Source organism: Felis catus, chromosome D4, assembly GCF_018350175.1.
Source record: "Felis catus isolate Fca126 chromosome D4, F.catus_Fca126_mat1.0, whole genome shotgun sequence".
In the NCBI taxonomy this organism is placed as follows: domain Eukaryota; kingdom Metazoa; phylum Chordata; class Mammalia; order Carnivora; family Felidae; genus Felis; species Felis catus.
The window spans coordinates 23086802-23108136 of record NC_058380.1 but is presented as its reverse complement, the minus strand read 5'-3'; the positions used below and the strand labels follow the sequence as shown (position 1 = coordinate 23108136).

Sequence of the window (21335 nt, the reverse complement as noted above, 5' to 3'; positions counted from 1 at the left end):
ATTTGATTCTCCTTCTGGATCCCTTTAGCTATCCCTGTCTATTTTGCAGGTGGCAGATCAAGAGAAATCCTTCTCACATAGGAAAAACTGAAACACACAATTAAATTTCATACAAAATTAAGATTTAACAGGTATCAGAATATCAGTTATCCTATACATTTAGACAACTCATTTAATTTGTGACAGTGAGTTTTTATGTTTTTAAGCTTATTTATTTATTTATTTATTTTGAGACAGACAGAAACAGCCCAAATAGGGGAGGGGCAGAGAGAGAAGGAGAGAGAAAGAATCCCAAGCAGACTCTGCATTGCCAGCACAGAGCCTGATGCAGGGCTTGAACCCACAAAGCTGCGAGATCATGACCTGAGCTAAAACCAAGAGTTAGGCACTTAACCAAATGAGCTACCCAGGTGCCCCAACAATGAATTTTTTTAAATAAGAATTGTTCATATATACAGAAAAACAAATGTTAATGTTGTTCCTTCTGAGATTTTGAAAAAAATATTTAATTTACTCAAAAATGGAATGCCCTAATGTTTTAAGGCAAACACTCTTCCTTGGCTCCCAAATGTTTTCAGAAATAACTTTTTCCTTGTTAATTTACAAATCTTGGCTGCATTTCGTGCTCATTTCAAACATGTGTTATATATGAAATGATGAGGGAGCATAAGGCAAGCTGACATGCCACAACCTACCCCACCGCCCCCCCCTCCCCTCCGCCCTACAGGTGGAGTATGTGTGGTATTCCTCAGGCACTCCTGACTGCCCAAGAACAAAGGAAGGGACAAAAAAATGGTTTAACTGATTGAGTCTGTATCAGATTACAAGTATCTTAGCAATATTACAAGAAAAACGCAATCTTATCAATAGTCTAATCTCTAGGAACTGCCTACTATCTTAATTATAATGCTTTGCTTGAGGGAAAAACAACCTAGGTTTGACAATAGCTAGGCCTCCAGTAATCTGTAAATCCTCTTTAGCATATGGGGATGGCTTTAAGAAACTTCCTCTTGACTGTACTTCTCCCAACTCCACAGTATATAATCCATCACTCTTCACAACCCCAGTGCAGCTCTTTCTGCCCACGGGTCCTGTTCCCATGCTTTATTAATATCACTTTTTGCACCAAAGACATCTTCAAGAATTCTTTCTTGGCCATCATCTCCAAACCCCACCATTGCTCCAAAAACCACAACATGAAATAAGTTATTTTTCCGAAGCCTAATTTTGGCAGGAGGGCATTTTGGAACTGGCATAGAAATATCTGGTGACAAACAAATAGGACAGCTTGAAGCTGCCACAACTTCATAACAATTTTCTCTTTTCCATCTATCTCCCGGTCCACAAAGGCAAAGGCAACAACGAGGGGTAAGTGGTCTGTAATAAAAATTTCAACATGAGGTAAAACATACCTTGAAGTTTTATATCTGACCCTGTAACTTGTTTTCCAAAAGGAATCACTTCTAGATAGTAATAACTTTTTTTTAGGATAGAGGATGTAAAGTGAAATTAAGGCCATGATAACCAGAGTAATCCAATTCCAATATTATCACTCTAGTTCCCTGAGATTTATAGTCAAATGAAATAAATGGGTAAAGCAATGTGAAATAATTCTTCTTAACCTTCCAAAGTTTCACTGTACTGATAACATTTGGAAAACACCAGACATTTCCAAGTATATAAAATCTATTTTCTTCAGATCCTCTAACACTGATTTTGTGAAGAAGTACTTAGTACTCAATAGATAAAGAGAATACGATTGTATCACAGCTTTCTAGATCAGTACTTGAGGACCAAGACATACACTAAGTCACAAATGTTTTTTTCCCAATGAACATTCAAATTTATCATATAGGTAAATAGGAAGAACAATTTGTAACATAAAAAGAAACCCAGTCTGGAGGCACGAAACAGGGTCTTAATCCCAATTCCATCTGTTTCGAAAATAGCGGATTGAATCCGTGGCCATGATTATTCACCGCTCCCTGTATCTATAACCTTTCAGTTGTTACTTTGCAGTTCATCAATAGCTAGAGTCTATTCTGTCAACCTTTGTGACTTGTGAAAGGAAGCGATATTTTGACAGTTCCAAACCTAAGCCTCCAAAGGTATAGTACATTTTCTGCACTTGCTCTCCACACCCCTTTCACCACAAGAACATGCCTGGGCTAGCCTACTGGAGAATGGCACACATGTAACAGAGGTAAGTCTAATGACCCAGACATGAGAGAACAGGTCAAGGTTAGCAAAGTCACATACCAGTTCACAGCTGACCAAAGACACATGAATGAGCTTCACCAAGCTCAATCCAAATCAGTAAAAACCCTCAGCTGAATTACATACTTAGCGTTCTAAGCTTCTGGTTGCTATCTGAAACTTCTAAATATGGGAATTAAAAAAAAATTTTAATGCATCTATAACTAACCGATACCTACCTTTAGCTTATTTAAGTAATTTTCTTATTTAACTGACATAATAGTATAGGTAATTTATAACAAGTACCTTTAAAGATTCTAGGTAAATTACTAGTAATAAATTAAGTGTTAGGAAAGTATTAAATTAAAAACCTGCAAATGCTTCATTGCTTATAATGACCTGCATGTTTCATCTATTGGAATTAAGTATTAAATTTAGGCCCAAATGCAAAAACTGGCTCTGTTACAGATCAGCAGATGGCACCTATTCAAATACCAAGAGGAGCTTGATTCACAGATTTGAAAAGGTTTAAAAACTCAGACAATAAAATTATTTTTGTATGTCCCTGATTTTTATTTTTTTATTTTTATTTTTATTTTTTTTTCAACGTTTATTTATTTTTGGGACAGAGAGAGACAGAGCATGAACGGGGGAGGGGCAGAGAGAGAGGGAGACACAGAATCGGAAACAGGCTCCAGGCTCTGAGCCATCAGCCCAGAGCCCGACGCGGGGCTCGAACTCACGGACCACGAGATCGTGACCTGGCTGAAGTCGGACGCTTAACCGACTGCGCCACCCAGGCGCCCCTGTCCCTGATTTTTAAATGAAGAGATTATTTTAGCGACTTAAATCATTCACTTCAATTTTTAAAAACTTGTTTGCACTTAGACTTACTTTTAAATTTCCTTTAAGACTAGCTTAGTCTGGGAGATTTTAGTTCCAAGTGGCATTCGGCCGGCTGCCACTCCCTTCTCCTAAAATGCCTATAAGGAACCAAAGAAAGAGATTAAATACAGTACCATTTAAAACTGACTACCATCTAAATTTGTGGGGAATTTCCTTTAACAATTAAACCAATGAAACTGAAATGAGCAGAGCAAGTAATGACTGATCCATGCATCACTCTGAAAACAAGGACGGCCCACATAGAGAATAAAAAAGTTTCTTTCTCATTCAGTCTGACCCTCTTGCTTGGAGAAACATGCATACATCCAACCAGGAAAAAAAAAATAGATAGATAGATAGATAGAGATAATTCTGAACTGACTGGAAGGAGATACGATATAGCCATAATCCCTTTCCACTTCCCCTTCTTAAACTTCTCAACATCTTTTTACATCCTGCAGCACCTAAAAAATAAGAGGACAGAGAAGTCAAAGCATACACGAGGATCAGAAGTCACATATTACATCCTGGTGGCATGATTCATAGTTTTATATGGTAGGGAGAAGAGACTGGAAGAGACTTTAAAAGTTTCTTTTAGGAAACTAATAAATACTCTATTAACTCAGATTGCCAGAGAATCAAATGTGGGGCTAAGAGGCAATACTATCATAGTTTAGCTAAAGCAACCAACTTAGGAGGCACCTGGGTGGCTCAGTCAGTTGAGTGTCCAACTTTGGCTCAAGTCATGATCTTGCAGTTCATGAGTTCAAGCCTCACATTGGGTTCTGTGCTGACAGCTCCAAGCCTGGAGCTTGCTTCAGATTCTGTCTACCTCTCTCTCTACCCCTCCCCCACTCACACTCTGTCTGTCTCTCTGTCTTTGTCTCTGTCTCTCTCTCAAAAATAAATAAACATTAAAAAAAATTTTTTTAAACCCAACTTGGTAAATTCCTACAATCTAGACACTAGAATTTATACTAGAAATTCAGTATATCTACCCATCTTGCAGCTAGATATGGGTTCAGTCAACTCCCAAGTACACAATAAAAGAAATCTATCTTCATATATACTTTGTTGGTTGATACTAGATTAAGGATCAGTATTATCTTTTAAGAAGGAGTTAAAAAAAAAAGAAAAGAACTATTGGAATAGACACGGTGGGCTTCCATTTCTGAGAATATGGAGCTGCTATGTAGAACTAAAGAAACTTGAATGTCTTTTATATAAAACAAATATAGAAGCACTCTGTAAAGTAGGGAAAAGATGTGATGATGGAAGGATGGATGTGAAGGAAGGATGTGAATGTGAGTTCCCCTGGTTTTCTCATCACCTCATATATCCTAAATTTGGCACCGAAAAATCTGAAAGCCAGAAAATGCCAAAGGGTACAGACTGGAAGAAAGAAAAAAAAAGAAAAAAAAAAAAGCCCCAAAAGAAACCTACTCTCTCTCTAACAAAAGGACCAGGAAGGGATATCCTTATATGACACAAAACTTTTAGACAATAACAACTTTACTGCAGACAAACACCATATGCCACATGCTAAGAGGCATGTAAATTAAATAAAAATAATAATAACAATCGATACATGTCAACGCTGTGATAACACATATGAAAGAACTATTTGAAAAAAAAAATTTAAAGCTATCATACTACAGATTTGGACAAATGTATAATGACATGTACCTATTATTACTGCATCATAAGGAATATTTTAACTGCTGTAAAAATTATCTGTGTTCAACCTATACATATCTTACCACCCTCAACATTCTCTGGCAACCACGAAGGTTTGCAGTGTTTTTACAGTTTTGCCTTTTCCATAATGTCATATAGGTTGAATCATACAGTATGTATGTAGCCTTTCCAGGTTGGCTTTTTTTACTTAGTAATATGCATTTAAGTTTTTTCCATGTCTCTTCATGATTTTATAGTTCATATTTTTTAGTGTTGAAAAATATTCCATTGTATGGATGTACCATGGTTGATTTATCCATTCACCTACTGAAAGACATCTTGGTTGCCCCCAAGTTTTGGCACTTAGACTAAGCTATTAAAATCATCAAAATCATCAATGTGGCAGTTATTTTGTGGACACAAATTTTCAACTCCCATGGGTAAATACCGAGAAGTGCAATTGCTGAATCATATTGCAAGAATATGTTTGGTTTTCACCTCACGCTGGTCAGAGTGGCTACAGTGAACAAATCAGGGGACTATAGATGCTGACGAGGATGTGGAGAAACAGGAACTCTCTTGCACTGTTGTTGGGAATGCAAACTGGTGCGGCCACTCTGGAAAACAGTGTGGAGGTTCCTCAAAAAATTAAAAATAGATCTACCCTATGACGCAGCAATAGCACTGCTAAGAATTTACCCAAGGTATACAAGAGTGCTGATGCATAGGGGCACTTGTACCCCCATGTTTATAGCAGCACTTTCAACAATAGCCAAATTATGGAAAGAGCCTAAATGTCCATCAACTGACAAATGGATAAAAAAGATGTGGTGTATGTATACAATGGAATACTAATTGGCAATGAGAAAGAATGAAATCTGGCCATTTGCAGCAACATGGACGGAACTGGAGGGTATTATGCTAAGTGAAATAAGTCAGGCAGAGAAAGACAGATACTATGCTTTCACTTTTATGTGGATGCTGAGAAACTTAACAGAAGACCGTGGGGGAGGGGAGGGGGGGAATTACAGAGAGGGAGGGAGGCAAACCATAGGAGACTCTTAAACACTGAGAATAAACTGAGGGTTGATGGGGGGTGGGGGAGAGGGGAAAGTGGGTGATGGGCGTGGATGAGGGCACCTGTTGGGATGAGCACTGGGTGTTGTATGGAAACCAATTTGACAGTAAATTATATTTAATATAAAAAAAGAATATGCTTGGTTTTGCAAGAAATTGCTAAACTGTATTCCAAAGTGGCTGTATCATTTTGCATTCCCACTAGCAACGAATGAGAGCTCCTATTATTCTACATCCCTACTGGCATTTGGTTTTTGGATTTTGGCCATTCTAATAGGCTTATAGTAGTATCTCACAGTCATTTTAATTTGCATTTCTCTGATGACATATGATGTGGTACATTTTTTTCATATGCTTACTTGCCATTTGTATAAACCCACAAAATGTACAACACCAAGAGTGAACCCTAATATAAGCCATGAACTTCGGGTGATTATGACGTGTCAGTGTAAATACACCAATTGTAACAAATGCACCTCTCTGGTGGGGTATATAGATAATGGGAGAGACTATGCATGTATGAGAACAAGAGGTTTATGGAAACTCTGACCTTTTTCTCAATTTTGCTGTAAACCTAAACCTATCTTTGAAAAAAATAAGGTCTTTAAATATAAAAAAGAAAAGCCATCATAAAAATGCATCAAGAAATAATTATAAACACATTTGACAAAATAGAAAATACTGCAAATGTCAGCAAAAAATACAAAATCTCAACAAAGAAATAGAAGATTTAAAGAAGGACCAAATGGAAATATTGGATCTAAAAAATACAATAACCAAAATAAAAAACCCAATGTATGAGCACAACAGAAGAATGGAAGTGACAGGGAATCACTGGACTTAAAACAGTACAATAGAAATTATCCAATCTGAACAACAGATAAAATAGATTTAAAAAAAATGAACAGAGCCTCAAGAATTTGTGATTATATAACAAAAGACCTAATATTTGTGCAATAAAAGTCACATGTTAGAAGAGGAAGAAGGTGAGGCTGAGAAAGTACTTAAGGAAATAATAGAAGAAAGTTCCCAAATTTGGCTAAAGACATAAACCTAAAAATCAAGATAATAAGCAAACCCAAACAGTATAAACAACAACAACAAAAATCCATATCAAGACAAAAAAACAATTATACTTCTGAGAACTAAAGACAAGACAAAAACTTCAGAGTAGCTAGAGAAATGACACCTTAACTACAGGGGGGAAAACAAGTCAAATGACAGTGGGTTTCTCACCAGAAGCCACGGACACCAGAAGGAAGTGGTATAATAATTATTTTCAAGTATCAAAATGAAATAGTTCTGAAATCAGAATCCTATATTCAATGAAATTATCCTTCAGAAATGAAAGCAAAATCACTATATTCTCAAATGAAGGAACACTAAGAGACGATATCACCAGCAGACATACCCTTTAAAAAATGGTTTCAGGGGCACCCCCCAGAGCCTGCTTTGGATTCTGTGTCTCCATCTCTTTTTGCCTCTCCCCTCCTTGTGCTCCTTGTTTCTCTCTGTCTCTCAAAAATAAAATAAAATGTGAAAAATTTTTTTTCAGTGGTTTAAAGGACACTGTCTAAATGAAATCAAATAATTAAATTAGGAATAATGCAACATTAGGAATAAAGTAAAGTCAGTAAGCAAAAATACTGATAATCAGGATTGAGTTCCCTTCTTCTCTTGAGTCTCCTAAAGTTTGTTTGATGGTTCAAACACAAGTATAACACTATCTAATGTGGTTCTAAATGTATATATAGGAAATATTTAGGACAATTTTATTATAAATGGTAGAAGGCAAAAGAAAGTAAAAGGAGGTAAGGTTTCTACACTTCAATGCAAACTGATAGCTATATGTACAGATAATGTAATACTTACAGCAACCATTAAGAAGTTGTATAAAGAGATATACTCAAAACCACTGTAAATAAATCAAAGTGAGATATTCAAAAAATTTTAAGTAATTCACAAGAAGGCAAGAAAAAGACAAGAAAGGTTAAAAAACAGAGGGAGTAAGAGAAAAAAAAAGTTAGATAGCACACTTAAGCCCTAACATTCAAAATTGCATTAATTTACATAATCTAAATACACTAATTAAAAGACAGAGATTTAAGGACTAAAAAGGATGGACTAAGAAGGATGACCTAAATCTATTCTACCTGTAAGAAGTTCATTTCAAATATAAGAATGTAGATAGGTTAAACATAAAAGGATTAAAAAATATATAAAGTAAAAATTAATAAAAAACGTAGCTACATTAAAGCAGATCAAATAAACTACAGAGCAAATAAAATTATAAGAAACAACGAGGGACATTATATAATGATATAAGCATCAATCCACCAAGAAGATTAATGATATTAAACATGTATGTACCAAACAACACAGCTGCAAATATGCAAAACAAAAACTGTTAGAAATGCAAAGAAATAGAAAAATGTACAATTATAGTTGAAGACCTCAACACTCCTCTCTCAACAATTTATAGAAAAACTAGAATGAAAAGCAGCAAGGATACAGAAGGACTCAACCACACCATAAGCCAAGGGACTTGATCAATATTCATAGAACATTCCACTCAATCAGAGCAGAATATACATTCTTTTCAAATGCCCATAGAAAATATAAAAGATAAACTATGTCCAGGACAATAAAATGAACTGTAACAAATTTAAAATAATTGAATGTATAGGGTGTGTTCTTTGACCACGATGAAATCAAACTTGAAATCAATAAAACAAAGGTAATAGGAAAATCTCCAAATGCTTGGAATCCAAATAAAACAGTTCTGAATAAACTGGGTTAAAAAACTCTCAAAGAGAATAAAAAAATATTAGTTAAGTGGATGGAAATTAAAATGTAACATATCAAAATTTGGGAGACACAGTAAAAGCAGTGCTAAAGGGGCAATTTATAATATAAAATGCATATATCAGAAAGGAGAAGTCTCTATGAATAATCTACAATACCAACTCAAGAACCTAGAAGAAGAACAAAAAGATCCAAGCAGCCATAAGAAAGAAAACAATAACATTAAGAGCAGAAATTAATTAAATAAAAAATGGGGGGAAAATGGGAAAAAAATCAGTGAAACAAAGGGCTGGTTTTTTGAAAAAAAAATAACTTTGACAATGCTCTAGCAGGAATGATAAGGAAAAAAAAAGATGACACAAATTTCAAAATTAGTAATGAAGCAAAGGATATAAGTACAGATCCCATAGATATTTAAAAGATAATAAGAAAAAAATAAACAACTCTACACACTTACAAATTACTGCAACTCACATAATATGAAATATTAGATTAACAGCCCCATAACTATTAAGAATCTTGAATTATAATTTTTAAAGTCCAATAAGAGAAATTCCAAGCTGAGATGGTTGTACTATAGAAATCAACAAAATGTTTAAAGAATACCAGTTATGGGGTGCCTGGGTGGCTCACTTGATTAAGCATCTGACTCTTGATTTTGGCTCAGGTCATGATCTCATAGTGTCTCTCATAGTGAGATCAAGCCCTGTGTCAGGTTCCAGACTGGGTATGCAGCATTCTTGGGATTCTCTCTCTCCCTCCCCATCTGCCTCTCTCTCTCTCTTTCCTTCTCTCAAAAACAAAATAAACAAAAGGAGAAAAGAAAGAAAGAAAGAAAGAAAGAAAGAAAGAAAGAAAGAGAAAAAGAAAAAAAGAAAAAGAGAGGGAGGGAGGAAGAAAGGGAGGGAACCAGTTCTACACAATCTCTTCCAAAATACAGAATAGAAAAGAGCACTTCCCAGTTCATTTTATGAAGCTAGCATTACCGTGATACCAAAACCAGACAGACAAGTCACACACACATACAAAACTACAGACCAATATCCTCATGAGTATAGGTGTAAAAATCCTTAAAAGGATATTAACAAATAGAATTCACCAATATAAAAAAATAATTATACATCCTGACTAACTGGAAATTATTCTGGGGATGAAAGGCTGGCTCAATATTGAAAAAGAAAAACTATCTGTGGTTTAACATATAAAGTATCAATAGACAATCTGTCAATGCAATCTAACAGGCTAAAGAAACTTACAGAATATCAGTGCAGAGAAAACATTTGACAAAATTCAACATACATTCATGTTCTAATAACTCTCAGAAAAATAGACAAAGAAGGGAACTTCCTCAACTTGATAGAGAGCATCTACAAAGAAACCTACTACAAACACAATTTTTATGGTTAAAAAATTAAGGTTGGGAACTAAGGGGGCCCACACCCATCACTCTTACTCAAATACTAAAAATAAATTCTAATCAGTTGAGTAAGCAAAACTAATGAATGCAGATCAGAAAAAAAATAGTCTATGTTTGCAGATGACAGAATTGTGTACATAGAAAATTTTAAGGAACCTAAAGAAAACTCTAAGAACTAAGTGAGTTCAACAAGGTCACATTATATACAGTAAACATTTTTGTATTTTTACACATTAGCAATAAGCATGTGAATCCCAAAATTAAAAAAAAAACAATTCCATTTACAATGGCTTAAAAAATATATAGGACTTATACACTGAAAACTGCACAACACTGATGAATAAATTCAAAGAATATCTGAAGAAAATGTGTAATGTGTTCATGGATTGGAAACTCATCACAGTAAAGATATCATTTCTCCCCTACTTCATACACTGGCATAACATAGTTCCTATCAAAATCCCAGCAAGATTTCTTGTAGACAATATTATTCTAAAATGTATATAGAAAGATAAAATAATTAGAATAGCTTTATTGAATTTGAAAAAGAAGAATAAAGTGGTAGGAATAAGTCAACATGGTTTTAAAATTTATTATATAGTATATATTTATATGTATATTTTCATTTATGTGTATTTTTATATATGCATGTGTATATGTGTGTATGTACATGTATATAAATATAATTACTATAGTAATATACATAATAGTCAAGATTATGTGGCATTAGTAGAGAAACAAACACATGACTCAATGGAACAGAATAAAGAACCCAGAAACAGACCCACATTAATATATCCAACTGATTTTTACAAAGTATAAAAAGAATTTGATAGAGTAAAGAAGACTTTCCATAAATGGTGCTATAACAAATGGACATCCATAAATTTAAGAAAGAAGAAGGAGGAGGAGGAGGAGAGGGAGGAGGGAATGAAGAGGAAGAGGAGGAGGAGGAGGAGGAGGAGGAGGAGGAGGAGGAGGAGGGAAAGGAAGCAGCAGCAGTAGTGGCAGCTGCTCAATCTAAGTCTCACACTATATAAAAGTTTGCTCAAAATGGATCACAGACTTAAATGTAAAACTGCAAATTTTTAGAAAAAAAAAAAAAGCTTTTTTTTTCTAAAAAATCTAAAGCTAGGCAAAGAATTCACAGACTTGACACCAAGGGCATTATCCATACAGAGAGAGAGAGAGAGAGAGAGAGAGAGAGAGAGAGAGAAGCAGGACCATGGGCTATGACAAATAGTCTAGGCTAATAATATGATTTATGGTCGGAGGTGATGGGGCTTTGCGCGGGGAGGCTTTGAGCCACACGGCATCACCTTAACCTCAGTCACATAGGTGGTCAACCATATCTACATGACCAAGCCCAGTAAAAGCTCTGTAGATGGGGTCTCCTGTATCCTGCCTTATGCATGTCTTGCCTGGGTTGATTTTAATGTTTCTTTTCACCGTAATAAACTGGAACCGTGAGTATAACAGCTTTGCGGCATTCTATGAATACTTCTAATGAACTTTTAAAAGGCAGTCTTGGAGACACCCAAACTTGCAGCTGGTGTCAGAAGTGAAGGTGCCTTGGGGACTTCCTGAACTCTGCAGAGAGAGAGAGAAAAAAGAAAAGGTAACATAAAATCACTTGAAGGCCAGATGATTTTACTATTGATTATTTGTAACTTCTAATGAACAAATGATACCCATGTTATAGAAATTACATGCAAATATTTTTAAAGGTGCAAAATGACCCAAATAATCTTATGAAATTAACATTAAAATGATACAAAATACTAATTTTAAATAATTGAAAGCACTTCAAATCATACTAAGAAAAAAAAACAGTCACAAAGGATCACATATTGTATGATTCCATTTATATGAAATGTCTAGAACAGGCAAATCTACAGAGATAGATGTCAAATTAGTGGTTGCCTAGGACCAGTGGGAGGGAAGAGACACAGTGTATTGGGAGGGGGGTGATAGCTAAAGATGAGGTTTCTTTTTAGAATGAGAAAATGTACTAAAATTGATTGTGGCAAGGGATGCATAACTGTGAATATAATAAAAGCTACAGAAGGTATATTTTAAATGGTAGGATATGGGATTGAATTATCTCAAAAGGCTATTAAAAATATAATATACAATATAAATAGCAATCCTACATATATGTTTATAGAATTCATTTGTCAATATACATCCTACAAAAATACTAAAATAACAAATGTAACTGAATTATGTATGAACCATTGGCTATGACCAAGTAGGATTTATGCCAGGACTGCAAGGATGGTTTAATAATTAGGAAATAAATATATTAACATATGCCAAAATTTTTGCCAAGTTATTTAATTAAATTTCATTAGATAGCAGAAGCATATTTGATCAAAATCAATAAATATACAGGTATTTTTTTAAATAAAAAAAATACTGTTTTTTTAAAACAAGGCATGATGGGGAATCTTCTGGCACTGACTATTGTGGTTGACTTCCCACCACTGATTACATCTTCCTTTCTTGACTAATTTAGGTCCTGGTTAATTTAGGCCAATCTCTTCCTGCAGTCAATGATTAATTCAGAAACAGGTAAACTTAAGTTTATTAGGAAAGCAGATTTCTTACTCTTAAGAGAGTTATAAGAAATTGACTTTTCTCATTTGCTCAATGTGAATATGTACAGTTCTATTACTGGAACCCACCATCAGATTATGAGGGAAAACAATTTAACTATGGAGTGAATACTATGGATAGGAAAGCAGTGTTTTTTGTTTATGGTGACATAGTTCAGTCAGTATGTTGATATGTTACTTGTGGCCAAAATCAACTTTAAAATATACAAATATAATAAACATACATGGTTAAAATAAGTAGTAATAACAATGTCTTAAACTTAACAATAAACTTATTTACCAATGAGCACTAAAGCGTTGTCCACAAGAATTAGGAGCAAGTATACTTATCATCAAAGATCACTATATTAAATTGTTTTGGAAACTAACCTTGCAATAAGACATTAAGTAGAAATAAGAGCTGCAACTACTGAGCAAGAATATAAAATAGCATCTAATACAATATTAGGTGCCAGAATTAATTGCCTTACATACATTAACTCACTGAATGGATAAAGCAATTCCATTAGGTAGATGCCATTGTTGTCTTCAATTCACAGGTAAAGGGTGGAGAATCAAAGTAACTTAAGTAGGAGCAGGAGTTGGGATTTGCTCCCAGGCACATTGGTTTCAGAGATTATAGCTTTAATATAAACATGTCTTTCATAATTTGCACATAAAATGACTATTTACCTATAACACTCACAAACACAAAATAATAAACTCTAAAAGCCAGAATTACATGAGGCACCTGGGTGCCTCAGTTGGTTAAGTGTCCAACTTTTATTCAGGTCATAATCTCATGGTTGGTGGGACTGAGCCCCACACTGGGCTCTGCACTGACAGTGTGGAGCTTTCTTGGGATTATCTCTCTCTCTCTCTCTCGCCCTCTCTCTCTGCTCCTGCCCCAATACATGGGCACTCTCTCTCTCCCAAAATAAATAAATAAGCTTAAAAAAAAGTTGAAGGACCCCTGAAACTGATGCCTTCCCTAAGTTGAGATGGCCTGCCCACACAGTCTTATCTCCCAATGTCCATGAATACATCATGCGTGAAGTAGCTGGGATACGGGAAATTGTGCCTGAAAATCATAAAACCTCTTCTATGTTGTTGTGGTGTATGCTGTTTTCTATCTTCTTTCTCTCTTATCTATCAGTATTTTTCCTAATGTTAAATTGACTTAAAGCTGCATGGAGCCCATCGTGTCTTGTGATTTCGGTTACTGCTCCAAAACCAGACCAATGATACAGAACAGGCATTGCATGAGAAAAAAATCAGTTCATTTCTTATATGCCTGAAATAACCAGTTAGAAGATATATTGCAGAATAGCATCCTTAAACAAAAACAAAAGTATACAACAATGCTAGAAAAAAAATGCACACCAAAATTTAATGATGGCAAAGGTGGAATGAGATAAGCATTTACTAACTCTCCTTTGGCAGGAATCTAAAATACTCTTTCCCAGGGAAAAAATTATATATATTAAAATAAGCCTTTAATATACTTCTTTTTTTTTTTTTTGAGAGAGAGAGAGAGAGAGTGCACGCACACACTCTCCTGTGCACATGCACATCGGTGGGGAGAGGCAGGGAGAGAGGGCACAGAGAATCCCAGCAGGCTCCGAACTGTCAGTACAGGACCTGATGCAGGCCGGAAGCCATGGACCTGGAGATCATGATCTGAGCCAAATTCAAGGCCAGGCACTTCACCAACTGAGCCACCCAGGCGGCCTTAAAATATGCCTGTCTTTTTAACCATTCAGTTCATTTCTAAGAAGATATCTTAATGAAATAATCAGGGCCTAGACAGATACACACAAACAACACTGCTCATTACAGTGTTAGAATTTTAAAAAAGATTATTACCAAGGTAAATAAATATGACTTACTTTTAGTACTCATTATAAAATAAGGTTTTTGAAGAATGTTAAATATCTTAAGGTAAGATTAAAGATAAAAGCTAAGCAGAATCCAAGACTGTGCAGAGCATAATTCCAACCGTGTTATACACACACATCACTCAAGCACTTATGTTGAAAATAAATTAACGTATCATCCGTTTTCTTTCAGAGACTAAGACTATGGCTAGGTTTTGTTATCTTTCTACACCACTAAAATCTAATCTTCATGAGAGCAAAAATATATCTCTATTGTTCACTGCTGTATTTTTAGAATGCCTCATTAATATTAAGTGTTAAAGGAATATATCCTAAAATAATACTTCCCCCATTTTCTTTTTTTTTTTTTAATGTGTACTTAGTTTTGAGAGAGAGAGAGAGAGAGGACACAAGCAGAAGAGGGGCAGAGAGAGATGAAGACACAGAATCCGAAACAGGCCTCAGGATCTAAGCTGTCAGCACTGAGACCAACATGGAGCTCAAAATCATGACCATGAGATCATGACCTGAGCCAAACTCGAATGCTTAACGGACTGAACCACCCAGACAACCCTTCCTCCATTTTCTAAATATTTATTATTTTTATTAAAGCACACTCAATCATTATGTTTAAATGTGCATATGTATTTAGAATCTGTACTTGATTAATTCTATTCACTAATTTATAAATAGGCACATTTCTGTATATGGGAATTTATGCATCACATAATTCTAATCCAAAAAATGTTGCTTCCAATCTCAAATTTGTATACCAAAACACCACACTTTTAGTTATTTCCTTTGCTCCAAAGAAAAAATTTAGGAAGTATATTTCTAGAAACTGTTTGACTTTATATTTTCAACCTTATTCTCAATTTCTGCACCAAAAAAAATATAATTAAATAAATAATATAAATCAGTGGAATTTATTAATGAAATGTTTTCATAAGACTTCTTCCCTAATAAATACAAATTTAAAATATATGTGAAATGAGGTTCTGACTGACTATCAGGGTTACACAATAAAAAAGACAGTCTTGGGGCACATGGGTGGCTCAGTCAGTTGAGTATATGACTCTGGCTGAGATCATGATCTCATGGTTGACAGGTTAAAGCTCTGCATCGGACTCTGTGCTGACAGCTAGAGCCTGGAGCCTGCTTCAGATTCTGTGTCTCCCTCTCTCTCTGACCCTCCCCCATTCGCCCTCTGTCTGTCTTTCTCTGTCTCAAAAATAAATAGACATTAAAAAAATTGTTTTTAAAAGAGAGTCTTGATCAAAATTTCATTCAGTAATAGATGTGGAACTTTGGATTCTCCAGGAGAAATACTGGGTCCACGCAACAGCTGTTTGACCAACACTTTGACTGAAATACTGAAGGCCAGTTCAAACTAGTTTCAGCAAAAAGGAAATTTAATGATTTACTGAATCGGGAAATCATGCATACATATGATGTCTGGCACAGGAAAATCCATGGGCTCAAACAATATTATCAGGGCCATCGTTTTCGCTCAATTTCATAATTCTATTCTCTACCTATCTATATTCTGCATGCAGCTATCCTCACAAGGTAGTCCATATAGCCACCGTCAAGCCAACCATATCCTTCCAGCGTAATATCTCCAGCTTAACATTTCCAAAAATAGAATTTCACTCTCCATCTATATATCAATCCCATGGAATTCCCTACTTACCTGTACCTGAAGTTGGTCAAACTCATGGTTTAAGACAATCCTCTAGACTGCCAAATCTGCTCTAAACTTCTGACACCAACAGCAATGATCAAGCCAAAGTGCAAAATCAGAGGGAACAGTCAACAGGACTGCTCTTTAGACATCAGTCACGAGTTCAGGGATCCCAAAAGACTAGCCTCACTTCAGATCAGCTGCATACAAATTCAAGGGTTCCCATGTCCACCGTCATTTTCAATAATTCACTAGAACAACCCACAGGACTCAGGAAAATATTAGATTTATCATTATGGTTTTCTTAGAGCAAAAGGATACATATTATAGCCAGCCAAAGGAAAAGACACCTAGGGGAAAAGTCTGGAAGAGTTCATGATGCAAATTTACTTCATCTTCAGGGACACATTAACTCTCCCAGCACCAAAGTATGACCAATACTGTAAGAGCACTGCCGGCTAAAGAAGCTCACCCAAGTTTCCATACTTAGAGTTTTTATTGGGGGTTTAATATATAGACATGATTGACTGAATAACTGTCTACATGGTTTCATTCAGTCTCCAGTGCACATACTTCCCAGAAGTTCATCTGACACCATGTGGTCTGAGGGGCCCACCATGAATCACTTTTTTAACAATACACTACCAAATGTGTCCAAGGGGCCCACCATGACTAATAAAGACACTCACAGCAAGAAATTGCAAGAGTTTAGAGGTTACCTCTTAAGACTGGGGGCAAAGGCCACACTTCTCTTTCAACTTAGGCCAAATTTTTTCTTAAACACTCCTATTTGCCTATTCTTAGAAGAGTTGTTATTAAGGGTTAGTGAATGAAATAATTGTTTAAATAAATGTTTCCACCCACTGATTTAAGAATAGGTGCTGGAGAGAAAATCCCCATAAGGAACAATAAGAATAACACCAGGATAATACGTATATACAACAGACATAATCTTTACTCCACTACAAATGGTCACAAATAGGCCGTTTCATAACCAGCCCTTTCATTTGTTATGTGCGAAGTTTGAAATAAAGCCGTCCTTGACCACCAAAAAAAAAAAAAAAAAAAGGTCACAAATAATACAGTAGCCCCCCCCCCCACCCTTAAGCATGATTTTACTTTAAGAGATTTTAGTTACCCAAGATCAACTTCAGTCAGGAAGCATATTATCCTCCTTCTGACCAATCATCAAGGTCAGTAATAGCCTAACACTACATCACAATACCTGTATCATTCACCTCACTTCATCTCATCATGCTTGCATTTTACCATCTCACATCATCCACACGTAAAAGAATGAGTACAGTACAATAAAATATCTTCAGAGAGAGACCACATTCGGGTGATTTGTATTATAGTAAATTAACACTGTTGTATTTTATTGTTTTCTATTGTTGTTAATCTCTTAGTGTACATAATTAATGAAACTAAATTTTATCATAAGTATGAATGTAGAAGAAAACACTCTACTTCAGTAAGGTTGCAGGACACAAAACTAATGTACACAAATTTGTTGCATTTGTATACACCAATAATAAAGCAGCACAAAGAGAAATTAAGAAATCTCCATTTACAATGGCAACAAATTAGGGGTGCCTGGGTGGTTCAATCAGTTAAGCCTCCAACTCTTGATTTCAGCTCAAGTCATGATCTCACGGCTCTGAGATCAAGCCCCATGTTGGCTTGCACTGAGTATGGAGCCTGCTTAATTTTCTCTCTCCCTCTCCCCTTCCCCAATTCACATGAGTGTGCACACACTGTGTCTCTCAGAAAAAAAAAAAGAAACGAAAGAAAAGCAATAAACAAAAACAAAGAAACTTTAAAAACAATTGCATCAAAAATCATAGGATACCTAGGAATAAATCTAACTAAAGAGGTGAAACATGTATGCTCTAAAAACTGCAAAACACTGATGAAAGAAATTCAAGACCACACCAAGAAATGGAAAGACATTCCATGCTCATGGAATGGAAGAACAAATATTGTTAAAATGTCTATATTACCCAAAGCAATCTACACATTTAATGTAATCCCGGTCAAAAGACCAACAGCATTTTTCACAGATACAACAATAATCCTAAAATTTGTATGGACCACTAAAGACCCCGAATAGCCAAAGCAATCTTGACAAAGGAAAGCAAAGCTGAGCTGGAGACATCACAATTCCAGACTTCAAGTTATATTACAAAGCTGTCATAATTAAGACAGTATGGCACTAACACAGAAACAGGTGCACAGATAAATGGAACAGAAGAGAAAACCCAGAAAGAAACCCACAATTATATGGTCAAGTAATGTTTGCCAAAGCAGGAAGGAATATCCAATGGAAAAAAAGAATATCCAATGGAAAAAAGACAGTCTCTTCCACAAATGTTGCTGGGAAAACTAGACAGCAACATGTAAAAGATTGAAACTGGACCACTTTCTTCCACCACATACAAAAATCAATTCAAAATGAATTAAAGACCTAGATGTGAGACCTGAAACCATAAAAAAATCCCTAGAAGAGAACACAGGTAGTAACTTCTCGGACATCGGCCATAGCAACTTTTTTCTAGATAGGTCCCCTGAGGCAAGGAAAACAAAAGCAAAAATAAACTATTGGGACCACTTCAACATAAAAAGCTCCTGCGCAGCAAGGAAACAATCCTCAGAACTAAAAGGCAACCTATGGAATGGGAAAAGATATTTATTAGCAAATGACATACCCAACAAAGGGTTAGTATCCAATATAGACAAAGAACTTATAAAACTCAACACCCTAAAAACAAATAATCCAATTAAAAATGGATGGAAGGCAGGAACAATTTTCCAAAGAATGGCCGACAGACACATGAAGAGATGAAAGATGCTCATCTTCATTTATCATCAAGGAATTGCAAATCAAAACTACAATGCAGTATCACCTCACACCTGTCAGGATGGCTAGAATCAAGAACACAAGAAGTAACAGGTGTTGGTGAGGATGTGTAGAAAAAGGAACCCTCTTGCACTGTTGGTGGGAATGGAAACTGCTGCAGCCACTACAGAAAACAGTATGGAGGTTCCTCAAAAAATTAAAGATAGAGCTACCTTATGACCCAGTAATTTCACTGCTGAGTGTTTACCCAAAGACTACAAGAACACTACTTCAAAGGGATATATGCACCCCTATGTTTACAGCAGCATTATTTACGATAGCCAAGCTATGGAAGCAGCCCGGTGTCCATCAACAGATGAAGAGGAAAAGAAGATATATAATGTCATATTACTCAGCCATAAAAGGAATGAAATCTTGCCATTTGCAACGATATGCATGGAGCTAACGAGTATAACGCTAGGTGAAATAAGTCAGAGAAAGACAAATACCATATGATTCCATTCATATGTGGAATTTCAGAAACAACAAAGGGAGAAAAATAAGGGAGACAGAGAAATCAAGAAACAGACTATTAACTCTTAGAGAATAAATTGATGGTTAGCACTGAAGAGAGGTCGGTGGGGGATGGGTTAAATAGATGATGGGGATTAAAGAGTGCACTTGTCATGATGAGCACCAGGTGATGTATGGAATTGTGGAATCACTATATTGTACACTTGAAACTAATATAGCACTGCATGTTAACTAACTAGAATTAAATTAAAATAAAACCTTAAGGGGTGCCTGGGTGGCTCTGCCAGCTGTTGGTCTGGCTCTTGATTTCGGTTCAAGACATGATCCCACAATCTTGGGATCCAGCACAGAGTCAGACTACACACTGAATGCAGAGCCTGATTATGATTCATTCTCTCTCTCTCTCTCTCTCTCTCTCTCTCTCTCTCTCTCCCAAAAATAAACATTAAGGGTTTTGGGTTTTTTGCTTAATTAAAAAACAAAATAAAACTTCACAAAAATTTAAACATTACCATAGGTATGTATGTAGAGGAAATAACATATCATACATAGGGCTCAGTACTATCTGCGGTTTCAGGCATCCACTGGGGGTCTTAGACTATACCATTGTGGAGAAGGGAGGATTACCATACTTCATTATCCAAAAAATTTTCAGGCTTTAAAAACTAACATGTGTCTTAGGGGAGACAGGAAGAAATGATTCTAAAAAGAACTATCATTAGAAATTAATCATATCGAAATCTAAGTCAAACATTAAGCATACAATTAAGAAAGCTATTTGAAGAGTTTGGTTGCAATAAATATTTGTCTATGGTGTGAACTTTAAAATTAGGAATACATTTTTCCATTTCTTCTTTCCTTTGAACTCTACTGACAATAAATACAACTGTTGTAATTTGTGAAAGAAAAACATCATTCTGTCAAGACAACATCAGTTTTCTTATTTACAAAATTGGGTTATTACTTACCTACCATATAGGATTATTGAGAAGATTAGGCAAATGTTTGTAAAATGCCAAGCACATTCTCTGGCATCCAACAGATAGTATCAAAGTGAGATCTGTGGCTGTTGCCACTTCTGTGGCTCCAAATTAAAAGCCACAGCTCCCATTTGGCCAGTAAGAGAACCAAATCAGAACGATCACTACACCTAGGAAGAGCAGAACTCAGAAGAATCACTTTCCAATGCTTTCCAATGAGAAAGAAGTACATAAAGGAAAGAGATTTGAGTTGGGAAACCAAAGTCCTGATTTCGTGCTTCCTTCCCACCACTTTATGTACTCAGCAACCATGGGCAAGTCACTGTACCGGCCTCAACTATTACACATGTCAAGTGGGGATACTAGTACTTACTTCCCTACCTTACCGGACTCTTCATGGGATTTGTTGAGAAGTATTGTACAAAATGAGTGGCACCAGTCGTTATGACTATTTTTTGCCTTGTGCATATAAGGAAATATTACACAATTAGGGCAAAATATGTAATTTCAATTGCTTGCACAATTACCGTGTCAAGTGAGAAAAGTTGTTCCCACTATTCCACAAACATAAAAGGAACCACACTACATTTTTAAAAGAGCATAAAATGTTAACGATATATCTAGTAATGTATGTTCCCTCAAGGGTTATAATTTATGACTAAAAAGATAAGATAGATGGCCATAAACATAAATTTAGCAATAATAAAATTAGCAGAACTAACCAATGGCAAACCTGTCAACTAAAATACTGTTACACAGTATGACAG

The 21335-nt window shown here is 35.6% G+C and overlaps 1 protein-coding gene across 9 annotated transcripts in view; it reads right to left on the bottom strand.

The window, feature by feature from the left end:
* LOC105261087 (spermatogenesis-associated protein 31D4-like) overlaps positions 1–21335 on the bottom strand; it is a 63416-nt gene that overhangs the window by 18267 nt on the left and 23814 nt on the right. For 8 of the 9 annotated variants that reach the window (XM_045042617.1, XM_045042611.1, XM_045042620.1 and 5 more), the window contains 2 exons: positions 11507–11647; positions 3091–3179 (listed from right to left, as the gene is read on the bottom strand). The gene's annotated coding sequence lies outside the window, so the exon portion shown is untranslated. Of the gene's footprint in view, positions 1–3090; positions 3180–3463; positions 3482–11506; positions 11648–21335 lie in introns of those variants that run through there. The other variant, XM_045042618.1, reaches the window with a different exon arrangement.